Raw genomic sequence first — 21452 nt, 5'->3', positions numbered from 1 at the left:
TGGATGAAGTTGAATCCATGTTTTTTTTCGTTCTGAAACTTAGGCGAATCTTTTGTAAAAAAAAAAGTCTCGCAAAGTCGCAAATTCGCATCGCGTCCGGTGTGTAAGGACCTTAAGTTAATAATGTTCAAGATTGATTCCTAATATATACATCCTTAAAGGTTTAAGACTGCCAGTAAAGCTGGATTAAAAATAATAAGTAATTAAATTACCCTTTTTTAAAACATGCGCAGCGCCATTTTATCCGAGTGTATAGTGTGACGTCACTCTGTCCAGAGCGATCTCGGCTGCTGCCAGAGAAAGTAAATATGTTGCTTTTCCTCAACAAAAACTGTTAGAGCTAAATGTGTCAGGAGAAGCGCCTCCCCTACACTGTTCTGTTTACATGTATGTGTCTGTTGGGTTGAACATGTAGGCAAGGGCTTTGGTCATCTCCCTAGGTTTTTTTTTTATTTCATCTATTCTGAGAAGCATTTGTAATTTTAAGTTAAGCTTCTGTTTTGTTGAAGCATTATCACATTGACAGTTACCTTTAAGGCTGTATGGAGCTGCCTGCTCGTTTTTTTGACATACCTCGCACTGCACATGTTGACTTGCTAAGGGCTTAAAAGGCAGGTGCTGTAAGTTGTTTAATGATGTTGCTGGTGTTACCCCCCTTGTGGTAATAAAAAATGATTGCATTTTTACCATCTTGTAACGTCTTTATTTTATACACTAAATTACACGCAGTGGTATCGATAAGAGTATCGATAAATACCGGCACCGATAAGGAGTATCGGTATTGGTATCGGTATCGATAAAATCCTAACGATACACATCCCTAGTTACTAGTAATGAAAAGGTACTAAAACATTTATTTGTGTTTAGCTGAATTGCGCATGCATAGACAACTAACTAAACAATGCTGGGAAATTAAACACTGAAGCAGGATTGCAAAAAAAGTAATACATAATAATAATCATATGAAGCAATGCCATGCTATTTTGACTTGAGCCTCTTTGGATTAAATGCTTAAATTATTTGTGTAGGCATTTTTAAAATCACTGTCAGTGTAGCAGTTTCCTTGACATGGGGCAAACTCCACCCTAGAATGCAGAGACTGGTTTATGGACAGCCACCCATCCAGCTAAATTCATATGCTGGCTACCGCCAATAAAAAAAATTAACCTGGGAGTGGGAAGAGCTGCACTGTATGATGAACATTGGTTTTATATTGAATATCGTAGCAGTAACATATATACTAAGCAGTTTGCTTTTAATTCCTACTCTACAGACAAGGGTATGAAGGCAGTGAACATAACGTTATTTTTATCAGATCAGAACTAATGTCGCAAATTAAATTCCCAATATGCATTTTGCTGTACGTAACTAGCACTCGTAAACGTCTGTATTCCTTCATATGACAATGAATGAAACTTGTAACAGCAGAGTCTGTTGGTTATGTGATCGCCTGGATGGGTGGCCCTACATAAACCAGGCTCTGCATTCAAGGGTAGAATGTGTGTGCCCGTTACCTTCTGGAAAACACAGGCTGGAGGGTCAAGCCAATGTTTCTGATTAGCTTTTCCCCATATCTAGGACATTTTTTCTGAAATGCCTACACACATCATTTAAGCATTTAATCCAAATAAGCTGAAGTCAAAAAAGCGTGTCAGTGCTCCTTTAAGTTCCTGTCGTGGACAGTTCCTGCTCACTTTCAGTTCCTGACAACCCTGTTCTTACCTATTGCACCGTGAAAAGGCACATTTCGGCCAACAATAATGCCACAGACAGAAGACTGCGTCCTAAATCGCATACTTGTTATACGACTCATACTCCGTTTCAATGAAAATCAGCCTGAAATTTAGTAGTAGTAGTACGCTAGCATGCGGTTTCGGACGCAGCCTACGTGGGCCCTAGGGCTACAGTACCGTGCAAAAGCACTCCCATTTCGTAATGCTCGATAGTGCAGCGAACGTGAACGAAGAACCAATACACTGTATGCCACCTGCTACCCAACAAACAAGCCCACACACGAACAACACGTCAATTACACGAACAATACGCCAATTCTGTCATTATTGCAGCTCGTTGTTGCAACTCGCCAATAATAATAACCCGCGGCGCAATAACATTGCACACCATAAGTATTCGCGGTGAGTCAAATGATAATAGAAATGAACAACAGCAAGCAAGTACATAAGTGCAGACCTACACTGTGGGTGAGCCACTTGCTTATAGGCCCAATATAGTCGGACAGGCCTACTAACGTAAATGATAACATTTCGCGCTAACACGACTTACTGACTAGCAGGCCATGACTTTCATGAAATGGAGAGAGGTAACCAACCGCTTTAGAAAGCTTACTTGCGTTTCAATCAGAGAAATCCGGATGCGTTTTGAAATCCAGGCTGCTTCGCAAACAAGTCAACTTTCTAAGGACTCGCGAGTGAGATTGTTCAGCCTTCCTTGCTCCACCGTTGATCTCATTTTGTTATTCACGAGTGAAGTTAAATAGATATCCAAGGGGACGTCAAAATCCGGCTTTCCTACCACTTCAAAAGTTCCCTTCCGCCGACGGCTAGCTACCTAGCATTAGCATTTGCAGTGAATTGTGTGCGGGGGCACGCTTTCTGCTAACTAACTAAAGAAACAAAAGTTACGACAGCAAATGGAGATCGCTAGCCCGCACGGTAACAATGGGATATTTCACCCAGATTAATGGCTAATGCACTCTGCTTTGTCGTGTAGTTATTTGCCTAGTTGTGCATCATCCTTTGCATAACGTTAGGCCTACCCGTGTGTGGCTCTTTGGTCTTACAAAACACACATCTCGCTGCTGTGTAGTCTACTATGTTGATGTCGCATGTTGTTTTTTTTTTTTTCTCAGAAAAGCTTCCGCAGAAAAAAAAAAAAACGTACTAATGATGCGATGACTAGGTTGACTTTCTTGACTAAACGTGAGTGGAGTTGCGCGTTCTGACGTATCTTTTTCACGTGACGATTCTGGTACAGAACTCAAAGACGAACGGTTGTAAAATCAGTGTATTATATCTGTGCATACAACTATTTACTGGTTTGTGGATCAAATCCCTATTTTTGGATTTTGGCAATTAATTTTACTGTGTGGAGAAATCGAATGTTTCCATGCTAGTTCCTGACTCTCAGCCTGTTTTCCTTGATTAATAATTGAGGCAATTAGTTGATAAACCCAATGGCTATTGGCAGATAATTATTGTACAATTCCCATAACCTTGCTGTGTGTTACTGTTATGTTTCTTCAAAACAAATTAGACAGTTTAAATTACAAGGCAGTTAAATGTAGCATTCACAGTATGCTTCACCTAAATTGGTACACCTGGTTAAAAGTACAAGGTAGGTAGGTAGGTAATTTCAGACTTCTAACGGTTAAGAGAGGAATAGCAGCAACAAACACCTTCAAACCACAACACTGTTTATCCCTCCCCCTTCTCTGTGAACGCGCTGACGTTGAAACGCCATTGGCTGTGGCAATTAGAACCAATTTTCAACCATGAGCTTGAATTATTGTACAGTTATACAATGTTTTGGTACAGAGCCGGCAACTGTATATTCTGAAACCCGAATTTAAGGATTATAAACACAGGCAGAGGGTGAGTCAACATGTCAGTGAGCCTTTTTCAATGATAGGAAGGGATATAGAATGGTCTTGTAACAATGTTTTAACACAAAAATCTTACCTATTGCACCTTTAAGTGAATATTGCACAAGCTGTATGTGTGATGTGATGTTTGAGAGGAAATGGGGGTCATTTGTGTGGAAGTCGGTAAAGATGAAGCAACAATTCATCTATACAATTACAATTACATTGATCCAGTTCTGGCTCTGATGAAGAATCTTGGCCATGCCATAATAAAAATAAGTAAGCGTTGCTGTGGAGAAGAATCTGATTGGTTGGCCTAGCCTGCACCAGTGACTCCTCCCACTGAGCAGGCCTCTGCAGTCTGTCTGCGCTGGCTGCACACAGAGGGTCCAACCGGCTGCGTCTGCACTCAAACTGACAGAAATCAGGGCAGTGATAAGACGGAGCCTACTCATGAATTTCAAATTGGCTTTGAAATTGGTATGAAAAATGTATAATGAAAAACATAACGAAGCTGCTCATTTTCTCTCCGGCTTGGATATGTGGCGGCCCTTGCCCTGTTTCAATCCTGGCTGGACTGGAATACCGCCAAGGGCCTTGCGGTATTCGTGATGGATTGCCGGGAGTCTTGACTGGTGCCGGACAGCCATATGCTGACCTCTGTCTCTCTCCGCGCCGACACTAAGCATGATGGGAAGTCTATTGCTAAGGAGGATGGATGGCCGGGGGAGGGAAAAGAGAAAAGCGGAGAAGCAAGCCGGCGCATTAGCTCTGGAAATGAGCGTGTGGATTTTTAACGCCCCCACGGTAATGTAAGCGGTGGCTAACAACAGCAGCTGGGCTTTTATCTTTTTTTTTCCATTTTTCATAGTTCTTTTATTTTTTGTCTTTGTTTTTTTTTTAAATTCAAATCGTGTTGATGCAGTTTTTTGGGAGGGGAGAGGGGGGTGGTGGTGGGGGGGGGTGTGGGATGAAGATAGATTTGGAAAATAAAAGTGGTGCAGACAGAGTTCGGCGGAGCGTGAAAGGGGAGTGCGGGTGGGCGCTTGGCGGGCGGAGTAATTACCTGTGGAGAGTCTGAACTGCCCTCTGTGTCCCCGCCACGCTGACTCATAGCAGGAGGGGCGGGGGGGAGTGGGGCGGGCTTTAGTGAGAAGGGGGGGGGGGGGTTAAATTTAAACAAACGATTTTAATCAGGCCTCGTTGGGCTGTGTGTCAGTCTTGATTTATTGCTGGGGGAGTATTAATGTACTTGGAGGTCAAAGGTCATCAGGCGAGAGAGAGGGGAAAAAAAAAAAGGAGTGCAAGCTGAAGGGGAAGGAGAGAGAGAGAGAGAGGGAGGGAGAGAGAGGGAGAGAGAGGCAAAGATAGGGAGAGAGAGCGAGGGAGAGAGAGGCAGAGCGAGGGAAAAAGGGAGAGAGAGAGAGAGAGGAGAGAGAGAGGGAGAGAGGGCAGTTGATCCAAGGCCCCGTTGCCTGGTTACCGACTGTCACTCTCTCACATTCCGTTCCGTCTCATACATCACCAGGTAGTGAAGGGTCACCTCGATGACAGATCCCCTCACGCCGTCCTGCTCACTGGCTCTGCAGACAGACAGGTCCGTCTGGGCCTACGTCACACAGGCCTGTCCGTTTGCAAACAGGTGGGACGTTACAGAAGGCTCAAGTGCGCGGCAGTGCTGAATACCAGTGTTTTCACCCATTTCCACATTAAAGGTGCAATAGGTAAGGTCAATTTTCTGTTAAAATATTGTTACAAGACCATTGTAAATCCCTTCCTATCATTGAAAAGGGCTCACTGACATGTTGACGTACCCTCTGCCTGTGTTTGTAGTCCTTAAATTCGGGTTTCAAAACATACAGTTGACGGGCTGGCTCTCTGTACGAAAACATTGAATAACTGTACCATAATTCAAGCTCATTGGTTGAAAATGTTTTCTAATTTCCACAGCCAATGGCGTTTCAACATCAGCGCATTCACAGAGAAGGGGTGGGATAAACAGTGTTGTGGTTTGAATGTGTTTGTTGCTGGAATTGACCTTTAGAAGTCTAAAATGACCTATTGTACATTTAAGTGTCCAGAATAAAGGCCAGGGGTGGTCAACCCTGGTCCTGACGAGCCGTAGGGTGTGCTGGGGTCCTCACTCCTGGTCCTGGAGAGCCGCATGGTGTGCTGGGGTCCTCACTCCTGGTCCTGGAGAGCCACAGGGTGTGCTGGGGTCCTCACTCCTGGTCCTGGAGAGCCGCAGGGTGTGCTGGGGTCCTCACTCCTGGTCCTGGAGAGCCACAGGGTGTGCTGGGGTCCTCACTCCTGGTCCTGGAGAGCCGCAGGGTGTGCTGGGGTCCTCACTCCTGGTCCTGGAGAGCCACAGGGTGTGCTGGGGTCCTCACTCCTGGTCCTGGAGAGCCGCAGGGTGTGCTGGGGTCCTCACTCCTGGTCCTGGAGAGCCGCAGGGTGTGCTGGGGTCCTCACTCCTGGTCCTGGAGAGCCACAGGGTGTGCTGGGGTCCTCACTCCTGGTCCTGGAGAGCCGCAGGGTGTGCTGGGGTCCTCACTCCTGGTCCCGGAGAGCCGCAGGGTGTGCTGGGGTCCTCACTCCTGGTCCCGGAGAGCCGCAGGGTGTGCAGGGGTCCTCACTCCTGGTCCTGGAGAGCCGCAGGGTGTGCTGGGGTCCTCACTCCTGGTCCTGGAGAGCCACAGGGTGTGCTGGGGTCCTCACTCCTGGTCCTGGAGAGCTGCAGGGTGTGCAGGGGTCCTCACTCCTGGTCCTGGAGAGCCACAGGGTGTGCTGGGGTCCTCACTCCTGGTCCTGGAGAGCTGCAGGGTGTGCAGGGGTCCTCACTCCTGGTCCTGGAGAGCCACAGGGTGTGCTGGGGTCCTCACTCCTGGTCCTGACGAGCTGCAGGGTGTGCTGGCTCTCCTGGTCCACTCAGCACTTAATTGGTCGATTAAATCTGTTAATGACACAGTTACCTTCCCTCACCTGGTGTGTGGAGTGTAAGGTGGTTGTTGTATTTCAGGTGAAAACAGAAACAAGCACAACCCGCAGCTCTCCGGGACCAGGGTTTCCAACCCCTGCCCTAGCCTAAGGACCTGCATCCCTGGTCCTGGAGATCCAGAGGTTCTGCTGGTTTTTGTTTGAAAATCAGCACCCGATTCTGACCCATGTAACCAGGTGAAGTGAATTAACTGCTCTAACTAAGGGCTGAGTAAGAGCAACCAGCAGACCTCTGCAACAGTAATAACCCAGGGGATTATCCCCTGCTTAGTCTAATCAACTGTAAGTCCCTTTGGGTAAAAGCATCAGAGAAATGGCAATTATTATTGTGTCTGTGTCTGCAGGTTTAACTCCAGTCTTGGAGGGCCGGTGTGTGTGCAGGTTTAACTCCAGTCCTGGAGGGCCGGTGTGTGTGCAAGATTGTACTGCCAACAGTTACCCTGGCTCAGTCTCTGAATATGCACCATGACCGATTCAGTCGTAAATTAGACCACAATAAAATGCTACAACACAAGAACATTTATCCACTGCCATTTATGTCACCGAATGTGGATATGAATGACAGTACACGAAAATGATTGGGCTAATTAAATGATTGGGCTAATTAAATGATTGGGCTAATTAAATGCAGAAGCAGATACGGCCCACAGTGGGATTGCTGTAGGTCCTGGTCGGTAATGGGAGCTTCTGATGTCACATTACACCTCATGAATATTAATGAGAAGGCGTGGCAAAGGCCATAAGACTGATGGCCATGGCTTTGTCCTCTGTCACATCCGCTCATGAATATTCACAGAGCACGTCAGACTGTGATATTTCCCCTGCGGGGCTGATTGAAGGTCTTGTCGGTCCAGATTATCAGCGGTGTTGAGTGACAGCGCTGATTAATCTCAACTGGCCTGTCCTTACACTTGACCCAATGTGACACACCGCGCGTCAATCACCCTGACACCCCACCGGCAGGGCTGTCTGCCCCTACAGGCTGATTGGCAGGCCTCCAAGCTCCACCCCCCCCCCCCGCATGCAGGACCCTGCACCTGAGAGTGACATCACTGCATCACCTGCTCTGTGCATTCATTATGTTACCTGTCTCATCTTCTCCCCTGGAAAATGTGTGTGTGTGTGTGTGTGTGTGTGAGTGAGTGTGCATGTGCATGTGCATGTGTATGTGTGAGAGAGTAAGTGTGGTGTGTCTGCATGTGTATGTGTATGTGTGAGAGAGTGAGTGACCGAGAGAGAGAGAGATAAAATTTAGGAAACTATTGACACGTGATGTATATGCTCAGCGAGCACAGGTTGACCATAGAGACCGGGCGGCACCAGCAGACCTGCCTCCCCAAAGAGGAAGGGCTCACTGTGCCAAAAAACACAGGTGGAGACAGAGGCACACTTTCTATTGTACTGCACAAAAGCTGAAATTGAAAGATGAGATGAGATGCCATAAAATTGCACAGGTTTTCCCAAATTTCATCTTTCTCCCTGATGATGAGCAACTCCCTATCCTCCTGGGAGATGCCTGACCCTGGCAGCACTATTTATTTCTGCCTGCCATTGCCTGAGAGACAGTGATGAACATTTGTTATTAGGTCTTTAACACTGATATCATTCACTGACTCTCTGTTTCTCAAGTTTGTCATTTTTATATTTTTTAGTGTCTCGTGCACCGTTGCATATTCACAACCGCGATCAGTGCAGTGCGATGTTTCTCAATGTGTCTGTCCTGAATTTCATATTTGGAGTCCTAGAAAAATGTATTTACAAATCTATATATTTACAGTGAGGTTTCTCAGTAATACAGTATATATTTACAGTGAGGTTTCTCAGTCCTGCAGTATATATTTACAGTGAGGTTTCTCAGTCCTGCAGTATATATTTACAGTGAGGTTTCTCAGTAATGCAGTATATATTTACAGTGAGGTTTCTCAGTCCTGCAGTATGTACTTACAGTGAGGTTTCTCAGTAATGCAGTACATATTTACAGTGAGGTTTCTCAGTAATGCAGTATGTGTTTACAGTGAGGTTTCTCAGTAATGCAGTATATATTTACAGTGATGTTTCTCAGTAATGCAGTATATATTTACAGTGAGGTTTCTCAGTAATGCAGTATATATTTACAGTGAGGTTTCTCAGTAATGCAGTATATATTTAGTGAGATTTCTCAGTAATGCAGTATATATTTACAATGAGGTTTCTCAGTAATGCAGTATGTATTTACAGTGAGGTTTCTCAGTAATGCAGTATATATTTACAGTGAGGTTTCTCAGTAATGCAGTATATATTTACAGTGAGGTTTCTCAGTAATGCAGTATATATTTACAGTGAGGTTTCTCAGTAATGCGGTGTATATATTTACAGTGAGGTTTCTCAGTAATGCAGTATATATTTACAGTGAGGTTTCTCAGTAATGCAGTATATATTTACAGTGAGGTTTCTCAGTAATGCAGTATATATTTACAGTGAGGTTTCTCAGTAATGCAGTATATATTTACAGTGAGGTTTCTCAGTAATGCAGTAATGCAGGTTTCTCAGTAATGCAGTATATATTTACAGTGAGGTTTCTCAGTAATGCAGTATATATTTACAGTGAGGTTTCTCAGTAATGCAGTATATATTTACAGTGAGGTTTCTCAGTCCTGTCTTTTGCTGGCCAGCCTCGTATCCCTCCCCCCCTCAGCTGCCGGGGGGGGACATATATCAGCGGAGTGGCCCCCCCATCCCATTCCTGCTGGCCGCGGTCACTCATTCATTCATATTTTTATTTATTTAAATAAAAAGTCCCTCTCCACTCCCTTGCCATTTATTAATATGAGCTGCCATCGTTGCCCTCCTCTCCTCCCTTTCCCCCTCCTCTTTATTTTTCATCTCTCCCTCCTTCCTCCAGATCGACCCATCACTCCATCTCTTACTCTCCTCCCATCAAACCTCCTCCCCTTTCTCATTCTTTCCCCCGCTGTCTGTCAACCGCCCCTCCACCCCTTCCATCTCTTTATTCCCTTCCCAGAATGCCGTCCATCATGGATCAGGCATCACACCCCCCCCTCCCTCTCCCCCCTCCCTCTCCGCCCGTATTCATCAGCCCTTTCCAAAGCACCAATCACCCCCTCCCTCGCCCGGGACACTTATTACACTATCAATCTGCCACCGCAGACGATCAATACACTCTCTCACCATCTCTCTCCCTCTCTCACTCTCTCCATCTCTCCCACTCTCTCTCTCCCTCTCTCTCCCTCTCTCGCTCTCTCCAGCTCTCCCACTTTCTCTCTCGCTCCCTTTCTCACTCTCTCCATCTCTCCCACTCTCTCTCCCTCTATCTCTTTCTCTCTCTCTAGCTCACTCTCACATCTCTCTCCCACTCTCGCTCTCTCCATCTCTCCTACTCTCTCTTCCCTCCCCTCTCTTACTCTCCCTTTCTCTTTCTCTCATTCTGTCTTTCTCCTCCTCTCTTCCTTTCCATCCCTCTTTCTCTCCCTCCCTCTCTCTATCCCTCCTCCTTACCCCTTTCCGTCTCCGATGTGAATCAGCGAATGTTGGGAATCCTGCCTGATCGTCCGTTATGACTGTGGAATTACAGGGAGGAGGACGGCCTAGCCCGCTCACAGATCAGTCCTACCTCTCAGGCTTTCCTAAAAAAGCCATCCCGTGTGGCAGAGAGAGACGGGACACAGGAAATGAAGGGATCTGGCCCCAACAACTATCAATGAGCGTGTACATTATCACTGTGGTAATGGAGTTATTATAAATGGAGTTATCTCTGGGACAAATTAACCCAGTGAAGCCACAGGTGACAGACCAGGCAGCGCTTAACGGTCACAGTGAAGTTACGGTTCTGCCGGAATCCAACTTACAAAAGTGGAACCAATGAATTCATTTCAAAAGAAAAATGAGGGGGGGGGGGGCAGGGGGGGGATTGGGAGAGGGGGAATTTCGAGAAGAATAGGTCATTAGAAAATTGGTGTTATGCCTCTCAGACTCAAATGCTTTTATAACCTTGTTAGGAAATGGCGAAAAAAAATGTTCCATCAGACCTTCCATTAAACTTTTTTTTTCTTCCTTGCGAGCTGTTAAATTAAATTAGCCTGGATGCAGTGTGCAAATGGACCATAAATCGCCCTCCTCTCTCCCCGGTGTGAGCCGCCGGTGCCTTTCTCAGCTCGAGGGGGGGTGGGGAGGGGTGGTGGGGGCATTAGTGTACAGTGCGGTTCTCACACCAGGCTCCGCACCGACTGGGCAGTGCCAGTAGGGGGCGTACTGACGGCACCCCCCCGCCCGGTCATAAGACAAACTCCACCATAACAAACGCCAGAATCTGAAAACTGCAGTGGGTCATCTTGCTGATTACTCTGCTAAATCATGCGAGTACTTCTGGCAAGTGAGATCAACAGATGTGTGGATGATTAAGTACGCGGAAAGTGTGTTTTGACAAAGACCGTGTTCACAAAAAAATGACAGCACAGATGCCTTTGCAATTTAAATAGAATAATGGCCCCAATTAGACTTGATTTGTTGTTGCTGGAAATACTAACTTCTCCCTTCACTGGAGAGAAATCCTCAGTGACAGTTTCTTTCCCGGGATTAAGCACCGCTGCTGAAGAATGTAAAGAATACTCTCGGTTATGCCATCATAACCAGCACTATATTTCTCTGCACAGTACGAAGCAATAACGTCATAAATCACACTGAGCCTCAACAGAGCCCTACAGGGCTGATCCAGCACAGGCCAGAACACTGGAGCAGCACACTGCAGATACAGCACAAAACTATCCCACATTTAATATCATTTAATTTAACACATTTAATATCGCCAGGGGAATAAGCCCCCACCTCCAGCTTCGGTGACTGATAAAATCTCCTCAGGCAGCGATAACTTTCACTGAAGCTTCCCCTAAGTGCTCATCCATCTCTCACACTGTCTGAACCGGGCCGTTTAAATGGATTTCTGCACTTTCAACGTCCGCCTGAGAAACCTTTCTGCTTACGTGGGAATTAGCAGCAACGAGCGACGGCTAATTTGACAAGTCGAAAAGACGCTCGTTCACTTTCTCCTGTTTGGACAGGCCAGAGAAAATACTTCCCCAGCCTTCGAGCAAACAGAGGAACAGTATTTAAACAGCTGAGAGAGAGAGAGAGAGAGAGAGAGAGATGAAAGATTACACACGCACCTTCCGTAAGAAGCGGAATCAGTTTGTATTCAACTTATGTTACAACATTTTTCCAGAGTGTTTTTCTTTTTTTCTTTTTTTATTACCGTGGAAAAATAAATTCAGATTTGAGCTATACCCTGATTGCTTCATAACCCCAATGAGACCAATAAGAGAAACACAAACAAACTGACGGACAGCATTATAGTCCAGTGCGGCTGATTTAAATGATTTTTCTTCTTGATTTAAGTGCTTTTTTTTAACATGACAACATTTTGGGAAAGGTTAACTCGGAGCTCGCAAACTGACTGATTAAAAAAATATAATGAATGACTCATGATGTTGCAACGGTTCACAAGATGCCTGCAAGCCTGTCACCACACCCCACCAACCCACCACCCCGCCCCACACCCACAGCCACACCCCGCCACACCCCCACCCACACCACGGAGCCAGAGGCGTTGGATCAGGAGAACAGGGCCAGTGCACGCCAGAAACGATGAGTGTTTTGACTCCCCGCCCGCCGTCAGTTATTCAGAATGCCCCTGCGCACGGAGAGGTTATATATATATTATATCAGCTCCCCTCTCAGTCGGGCAAGAGGGGAAGAGAGGAGCCGCACAGACCGGCCACAGTCACGGGGGGGGGGGGGGGGGGCGGGGGGGGGTCAGAACGAGCTGTGTGCTGCAAATGACCCGAGATTCAACTCTTTTCTCTGAGGACAGAAAGTAAAGTGACAATTTGGATAAAGAGAGAGAAAGAGAGAAAAATGAGCAAATTGCAGCATGTTCACTCTGAAGGATGTGCACATCCCGTTCTAGTCCCCCACCCCCCCCCGCCCCATCCCATCCCATCACATCGGTTTAGAATGAATGGTTCCATTCTGCACTGATATGAGACGTGCAGCATTTGCGAACGCATGCATGTGTGTACGCGTGGGTGCGGGTGAGTGTGTGTTTGTGTGTTGTGTGAGAGAGAGACAGAGAGAGAGAGAAACTAGCTAGAGAGATAGATAGGTGGTGCAGGTGCAGGTGATGAGAGACACGTTTCACTCTCTTTCTCCCGCATTGCCTTTAAAAAAAAAAACTTTTTAAGAATTATTTTATTTTATTTTTTTAATGGCCAGAAGTGACAATGGTATTGTTCCATCAGGGATCTGGACTGATGCAGCCTACACCGCACACCGTAATCACACGGTGCTTAATTAACCGAATGGCTGCTGATTGATTAATTGATCCGATTGGTTTGGTTGAACTGATTTCCCCCTGTAAACATTGGAGCAATCAACAGATCAATCATGCAACAAATCAAAAGTGATCAAACAGTTCCCAACAAGCAAACAAACATCTGATTTGCTTTTCTATTTGCGATGATAGTGGTTATTATTGTTATTATTATTATTAATAATGATTTATGTATTACACAAATGTATGTATGAATGCAGCTTGGTACAGGCAGAGCCTTGGGTTGAGTTCAGGGCCAGGGTTGATTCAGAGCTGGATGCTCTCTATAATAGTTTGCAGGATAGTTTATAGTGGACATAAAGTTTATGGCTTGCTGGATAGTTTGTTAGTAAATGGCAAGGCTAGCTGCGCTGAATGGCCTGTTCCCCTCATTATGTATTCCTGTGTTCTTATGCTCTAGATGGGCTGAATGGCCTTCCTGGAATAGAAGAAGAAGAAGAAGAAGAAGAAGAAGAAGAAGCATTATTGTGTAACATGGAGCCTTATCTGGTAGGATGTTCTCTTCAGCTGTGTGTTTCAGGAGCAGCTGGGATGAAGTATTTTCTCTGGTGCGAAACATCGGAATTCCTGCTTGGGAATCACCCTGACACACATGCGTGTGTCTCATATCTGTGCAGAATGGAACCATTAGTTTTTAGCCGATGGGATGGGGGGGACTAGAATGGGATGTGCACACCCTTCAGAGTGAACATACTGCTCTTTCCTAATTTTTCTCTGTTTCTCTCTCTTTCTCCAAATTGTCACTTTACTTTCTGTCCTCAGAGAAAGGGGTTGAGTCGCGGGTCATTTGCAGCACACAGCACATCGAACAGAATGCAAACTTTGAAGATTCGTAAAAAAACAACAACAAAAAAACAACAACATGGGCACAAAACATTTTCTGAATGACAACGGCAGCGTGGAGCTGCAGACGTCGACTATCCTCGCGTTTCTCCTGTCCAATCGGTCTCTCTCTCTCTCCTTCCCTCTCCCTCTGTCTCTCGCTCATCTATAATTCACAGTGAGCTGAGGGGGGAGAGAGATGGGGGGGCGAGGGGGACAGATGAGATCGTTAAAGGGAAGGCCGCGGACTGACACTTGATTCATGGCGCTGGCAGCGTAGACGGCCTCGGCACAGGAAGGGGTCGGGCGGCGGGAGATGAATGGGGGAGCGTAGCGTGAGTGTGTGTGTGAGTGTGTGTGTGAGTGTGTGTGTGTGGGGGAGTGTGTGTATGTGTGGGAGCGTAGCGTGTGTGTGTGTGTGTGTGTGTGGGGGGGGGAGCGTAGCGTGAGTGTGTGTGTGTGTGTGTGTGTGTGTGTGAGTGTGTGTGTGTGTGTGTGTGGGAGTGTAGCGTGTGTGAGTATGTGTGTGTCTGAATGTGTGTGTGTGTGTGTGTGTGGGAGTGTGTGGGGGGGAGGGTAGTGTGTGAGTGAGTGAGTATGTGTGTGTGTGTGTGTGTGTGTGTGTGTGTGTGGGAGTGTGTGTGGGGGGGAGGGTAGTGTGTGAGTGAGTGAGTGAGTATGTGTGTGTGTGTGTGTGAGTGTGAGTGAGTGTGTGTGTGAATGTATAGCATGTATACACACTCGCACGCACACACACACCTGCACATATGCAGCGATGCAGGAACAGCTTTCTCACTGAAGAGCTGAACTGAATGGCGACATCTCATTGGCTCAGGCAGTAAGAGCAGTTGTCTGGCAGTCGGAGGGTTGCCGGTTCGATCCCCCGCCTGGGCTGTGTCAAAGTGTCCCTGAGCAAGACACCTAACCCCCAAATGCTCCTGATCAGCTGGTTGGCGCCTTGCATGGCAGCCAATCGCCGTGAGTGTGTGTATGAATGGGTGAATGAGAAGCATCAATTGTACAGCACTTTGGATAAAGGCGCTATACAAATGCCAACCATTTACCAAGAGCTGAACTGTTTCCCTATGATGGATTGAGGCTTGAGTTCTCTCTTTTTAAAAATATAATTTATGCTAAATGATCAGTGCTTAATATCATGTCCTGATGCAGTGCTCTAGTCCTTGGGGAAATGACAGGGAGCTGATGTGTCTGGTCTCATTACTGTCTTGTGTGCAAATAAAACAAGATTTTAGAGAAACTTTTCTTCTGAAGATGCGTCCTCTTACTTAAAAAGTGTTTTCAAAACATCTCGTAAAATAAAACAGAGCTGATATTAGACATGAAAAGCGGATAATTCTCATATCCGTTTCCGCGAAGTCTTCTGCATGCGATCCTCTTCATATTCCCACGGGGTTCTTTTCCACAAACCTGCTACGTTAGTGGAGGAGGTGTTCCTGTCCACTTGGATTTAGAGAAATGTGCGTTTTGCGCTCCCTGAGATGACGGGATTGGCTGTGATGAGATCTCCCCCCCCCCCCCTCCCCGTGTGAGAGCGTGTATACATCATCTCGTTCCCCCTCTGCCTCCCGTTCCCTGTTTGTCGCGAGTCATTAGTGTCAGCAGTGACCCCCGAACCCCCTTCTCCCGCAGAGGGGCGAACCGCACACGTGTTTCCCATCGCGCCGGCTGCCACAAGATGGCCATCATCACTCATCATTAACCCCCATTTGAATAAAATGCAGGGAGACATTAAGGTTGTGTTACCGGCCAATGCAGTATTTAAGGACCCCCGGGGGGGGGGGTTACTGTAGGGTGGGGGTGGAATGGGGGAGTGGGGGAGCGGGGGGGGTGGATAAGAGAAGAGAGGGATGATGTCACTATACCAGACATTCCTCCACCCCCCCTCAGACACACAAGTCCATCCCCTGCCCAAAAAAAAACACGTCAAAACGTTACCCCTGACACAAATATTTTGTGGTTAATTATTAACCCTACCTCGAAGACAAGCTTTCTGTTTTTGGAATGCTTTTTCAACATTCTACGACAGTGGCCTACGGCTCTGTTGCTCTCACTTACCTGCAGTGATTTTTTTACACCAGCGTTGCAATGCTCAGATAAGAACATTCAAAACAGCTTACAATAGCATGACACAAATTGGCGTTAACTAATGTAGGTGTTAACTGACTACCGAGAAGCTGGGTTAAGGTCAATCTGGACAGCTGTGTTAAGGTAATGAATTAATGTTAACAACTGCATTTGTAAATGCCAATTCATATTAGAATTAAAAAAAAAACCATGAATGTATTAGTTAATGGGTAACTAATTATAAATGTACCTCACTGTCATTGGTCCCGTAACATCAATGTAAGATGAAACATTTACTGACTTAACTAAACAGGGGTGTCATGATTTCCAGCTGGTCGGTTGGTCTTCTGGCTACAGAAACCCGCACGGTCGTTTCAGATTTACCGTAAAAACCCGAACGATCGCCTTCATCTACCCCCTGCCGACACCACTTATTGACTTTTTTTTAATGTACCGAATGGAGCCGGTGGCGGTCCCCAGCCTGAGGCCTGGCTCAGAAGCGGCGTGATTGTGTTTGCTCGTCGTGCACTATATTAGAATGATAATTCTCGCAGTTATTTTAATTGTCTGGCGTGTTACGCGCCGCTGTGCGTGGGGGCAGGCAGAGGATTTGTATGGAGGAGGTAGAGGTCACAGAGGGGTCGTATCCACACAGCGCTGGGGCCTAGCCCCGTTACTGCGCTACAGAGAGGGGCAGAGAGAGAGGGAGAGAGAAAGAGGAGGGGGAAGAGAGAGAGAGAGAGAGAAGAGAGGGGGAGAGAGAGGGAGAGGAGAGAGATAAGAGAGGGGGAGAGAGGGAGAGAGAGAGAGATGGGGAGAAAGAGAGAGAGAGGGAGAGAGAGAGAGGGTGACATAGACAGAGAGGGAGAGAGAGAGACAGCGAGAGAGAGGGGGAGAGAGAGGGAGAGAGAGAAAAGGAGAGAGAGAGGGGGAGAGAGGGAGAGAGAGAGAGATGGGGAGAAAGAGAGAGGAAGGGAGAGAGAGAGAGGGTGACATAGACAGAGAGGGAGAGAGAGAGACAGCGAGAGAGAGGGGGAGAGAGAGGGAGAGAGAGAAAAGGAGAGAGAGAGGGGGAGAGAGGGAGAGAGGGAGGCAGATATGTTTTGGCCTGTCACAGCCTGAGGGCAGTGAGTAAACATTTAACAAGCATAGACACAATGATATATTTCATATCTGATAATAGTTCATAGTTGTGTCATGTAATGTGTCATGTCATGTTATATTAGTGTAATTTATGTTGTTATTGTTGACACTGCTTTTATGTGTATTGTTACTGCGTCGTCACTACGCTTTGGCTATATATATAAATACATATATATATATATTAATATGTTGTGAATAAAGCATTTGCATTTGAGAGAAAGCATTTGAATTTGAGAGAGAGAGGGAGGGAGAAGGAGTGAGAGAGGGAAGTAGAGAGGGAGTGAGAGAGAGGGAGGTAGAGAGAGAGAGTGAGAGAGAGGGAGAGAGGGAGAGAGAGAGGGAGAGAGGAAGTAAGAGAGAAAGAGAGAGGGAGGGAGAGAGAGGGAGAGGGAGAGAGAGGGAGAGAGGAAGTAAGAGAGAGAGAGAGGGAGAGAGAGAGGAAGTAAGAGAGGGAGCGAGAGGGAGAGAGAGAGGAAGTAAGAAAGGGAGAGAGAGGGAGAGAGAGAGAGAGGTAGAGAGAGAGGGAGAGAGAGGGAGAGAGAGAGAGGGAGAGAGAAGAAGTAAGAGAGTGAGAGGGGGAGAGAGAGGGAGAAGGAGAGGGAGAGAGAGAGAGAGAGAGAGGGGGAGAGAGAGAGAGAGAGAGAGAGAATGGGGGAAGTTAGTTAACATTCAGGCAGTCACACTGGGGCTATCATTATCATATATCAAGACAATAAATGAGGCTCTCACCCAGCGGTAATAAGAATTTGATAAATCATCAGCTGAGAATTAACCAGACATCAAAACAATGTGCACTTGCTGATGGATGGGTCGGGCCGGGGGAGGGGGGTGTCTGTTTGGGCAGGAGGGGGGGCGGTAGACAGGGGGTCCCGCCAAGGTCGAGACGGACAGAGTGTCGGAGGAACGGGGGAGAGAGAGAAAAAAGAGAGAAAGAAACGGATGACGGGACAGGAAGCATGAAAGAGGAGAAGAGGGGGAAGTGGGGAGAGCCAGAGGAGAGCTGGAATTAATGACTGACTGCAGTGCATTGTGGGTGAATACCCCTAATGCATTGTGGGTGCATTTGAATGCTAATATGTGGGTGCATACCCCAGTGCATTGTGGGTACAGTTGAGTGGGTATAAGTGGGTGAATACCCCAGTGCACTGTGGGTGCAGTTGAGTGGGTATAAGTGGGTGCATACCCCAGTGCATTATGGGTGAATACCCTTCCTGCAAAAGGACTGACCTGAATACTGCTCCCTCCAAACAGAGTGTGATCTGAACATTGCTCTCCGAAAACATCACTGCTTGCCAGCCAGTGTGACCTGGGCCAGGTTTGAATACTGTACATTATGATTGTGTTTGTAAACAGGAAAAAAACAAAAACAAAGAGCAAATGAGTCACAGGCTGGCAGCAGGATACACAGATCTGACCCAAAACTGCCAAGTGTGTTTAAGGGACAGTAGAAAACAAACTTCCCCTGATCCGTTTGACACAACAGACCGATCTTTCCCTCTCCAGCTGGACAACAGTAATGAACAGGCCACCTGTGGTAATGACTTCAAGTGTTCCTTCAGATGACTTGCTGTTTTTTTTGTTTTTTTTTACTGAACCCAAGAAGCTGTTCTTGATCAGTCCTTTCAATTCATAATTTCTGACTCTTCCTTTATGTCGCCTCGGCTAAATTCAGCCACTAAACTGCACTAGCGTAGTGAGGGATGGTGTGTGTTAGCAGGTGAATGTAGCCCATGCTAGCAACGTACAGTTGATTAGACTAAGCAGGAGACAATCCTCCCCTGGAGCAATGCAGGGTTAAGGGCCTTGCTCAAGGGCCCAATGGCTGTGCGGATCTTATTGTGGCCACAGCGGGATTAGACCTTGCGGGTCCCAGGCAGCCTGTCGCGTAGTGGTTAAGATACGTGACTGGGACAGTCATAGTCTTTTATGTAAAGCGTCTTTGTGTAAAGCCTATCTTGAAAAGTGCTTTATAAATACGATGTATTGTTATTATTATGAACCATTTTTAACCAAGTTATTACTTTATTAAATTATTTAACCAGGTAAAAGTATAACTGAGATTAAAAGTCTCTTTCACAAGGGAGACCAGACCAATGGAGCAGCATAAAGGACAAACAAAAGAAGTTTGTTAGCACAAAGAAAACACAAAAAAAACAAGTTAAAAACTATAAAAAGTACTAATGCCTTAAAATCTTAATTAAGGTAATAATATTAATCTTAATTAATTCAGTTAACATTATACAGGAGTTCACCTAGTTACAGATAAAGGAAGATACAGAAGAGCAGAAATGATTCATGCTCGATTAATGGAAAAGACTTGTTCCTTCACCGTAACGAGCAGACTTATTAAAATGGGAGTTTTTTAATTAAGGGAACTTCATTAGCCCTGATGGGCTGCTAATTAGCTGTGGTGCTAATTATGCAAATGTTGCAAAGATCTCGTAATCAATAACAGCAATGTCACAGAGGTGCCCCGAAATTCGAAATAGAAGAGAAGATGAACCCCTGTCACTGTTTTGAATGATTCTTTATTTAAATCTGCAAAAGCTATCGTCCATAGAGCCAGAGTACTGCAGTAAGCACCATTAATGACTTCAGTGTTTGTGCCATCACACGACGAGACAGCGATTCTGAAACACGGCAGAGGTTCACGGTTTCTGTCGTCTCTGAGCCCTGGCGGACGGATCTCGAGGGATCTCGAAACGTTCGCCCTGTCGCCTGGGACCGGTGCAGTCAGGGAGAACATGTCGGTTACATCCCGAAATGTGGGAAGGGTTTTTATGGTTATAAACTGCGCTGCACTCACCGGGTTTGCAGTGGAGTAAACCAGGCGGGTCACAGGAAATGTAAGAAACTGTGTGAGGCCTACATATTGATATTGTGTTCAGTCACCTTTATCATGTTCATCCCCAGGAGGATAGTGAGACCGGCCATAGATTAGATTAGTGTAGGGCGTAGATTAGATTAGTGTAAGGGGTAGATTAGTGTAGGGGGTAGAGTAGATTAGTGTGGGGGGTAGATTAGAGACTGGGCGTAGATTAGATTAGTGTAGGGGGTAGATTAGAGACTGGGGCTAGATTAGATTAGTGTAGGGCGTAGATTAGATTAGTGTAGGGGGTAGATTAGAGACTGGGGTAAATTAGATTAGTGTAGGGGGTAGATTAGAGACTGGGCATAGATTAGATTAGTGTAGGGGGTAGATTCGAGACTGCGGGTAGATTAGATTAGTGTAGGGGGTAGATTAGAGACTGGGCGTAGATTAGATTAGTGTAGGGGGTAGATTAGTGAAGGCAGTATCTACTGTACAAAACACATAGCCCTATGTAGCTCAGGGGTGCCGAATGGCCTTCAAAAAGTAAAATGAATTCCATAAAGATGTGGTGTAGATCCAGTAATACACCATGTGTGTGTCTGTGTGTGTGTCTGTGTGTGTGTGTGTCTGTGTGTGACTCAGTGTTTTGTCTGTGTGACACAGTGTTGTGTCTGTGTGACGCGGTGTTTGTGTGGCACAGTATGTCTGTGTGTGTGTATGACTGTGTGTGTGTGTGTGAGTGTGTGTGTGTGTTTGTGTGACATAGTGTGTGTGTGTGTGATTGTGTGTGTGTGTTTGTGTGACACAGTGTGTGTGTGTGTGTGTGTGTGTGTGTGTTTGTGTGACACAGTGTGTGTGTGTGTGTGTGTTTGTGTGACACAGTGTTGTGTCTGTGTGACGCGGTGTTTGTGTGGCACAGTATGTCTGTGTGTGTGTGTGAGTGTGTGTGTGTGTTTGTGTGACACAGTGTGTATGTGTGTGTGTGATACAGTGTGTGTGTGTTTGTGTGACACAGTGTGTGTGTGTGTGTTTGTGTGACACAGTGTGTGTGTGTGTGACGCGGTGTTTGTGGTTTGAACAACTTCCACTTTCCTTCCATCACTCCTGTCCTCCTCTATTCTCTCAATTTTCTCTCTCTCTCTCACTTCCCCATTCCTCTCCCATGCCCTCTCTATCCACACTTCTTTCTGTTTCTTTCTTCCCCTTTCTACTTCCTCACCATTTCAACTCCTCCCTCTCTTCTCATCCTCTCTCCCTCTCCTACTTTATCCGTCCTCCCCCTCTCTCTTTCCACTGCTCTGTTCTCTCCTTCCCTTTACTCACTCCATTTCATCCCCCCCTCTTTCTCTCTCTCTCTCTGTCTCTCTCTCTCTCTCTCTCCCACTCCTCCGTACTCCCACTACCTCTCTCCTTCCTCCGTTTCCAGCCCGGCCAGTTCCTCCTCCTCGTCCTCCTCCTCCTCCTCCTCCTCCACGTCTCAGAGCGATTACCTCATGTTGATTTAGCTGTCACACGGGGGCCCGGAGTTTGGGTCGTGATTTATCGACTGCGGCCGCCTGCCAGTGGGCAGGCGATGAATTGCACAATATTCAGAAAGGCCCATTTGCTCA

The sequence above is a fragment of the Conger conger genome, chromosome 12 (genome assembly GCF_963514075.1).
Source record: "Conger conger chromosome 12, fConCon1.1, whole genome shotgun sequence".
NCBI lineage: Eukaryota > Metazoa > Chordata > Actinopteri > Anguilliformes > Congridae > Conger > Conger conger.
This window is presented reverse-complemented; position numbering follows the sequence as displayed.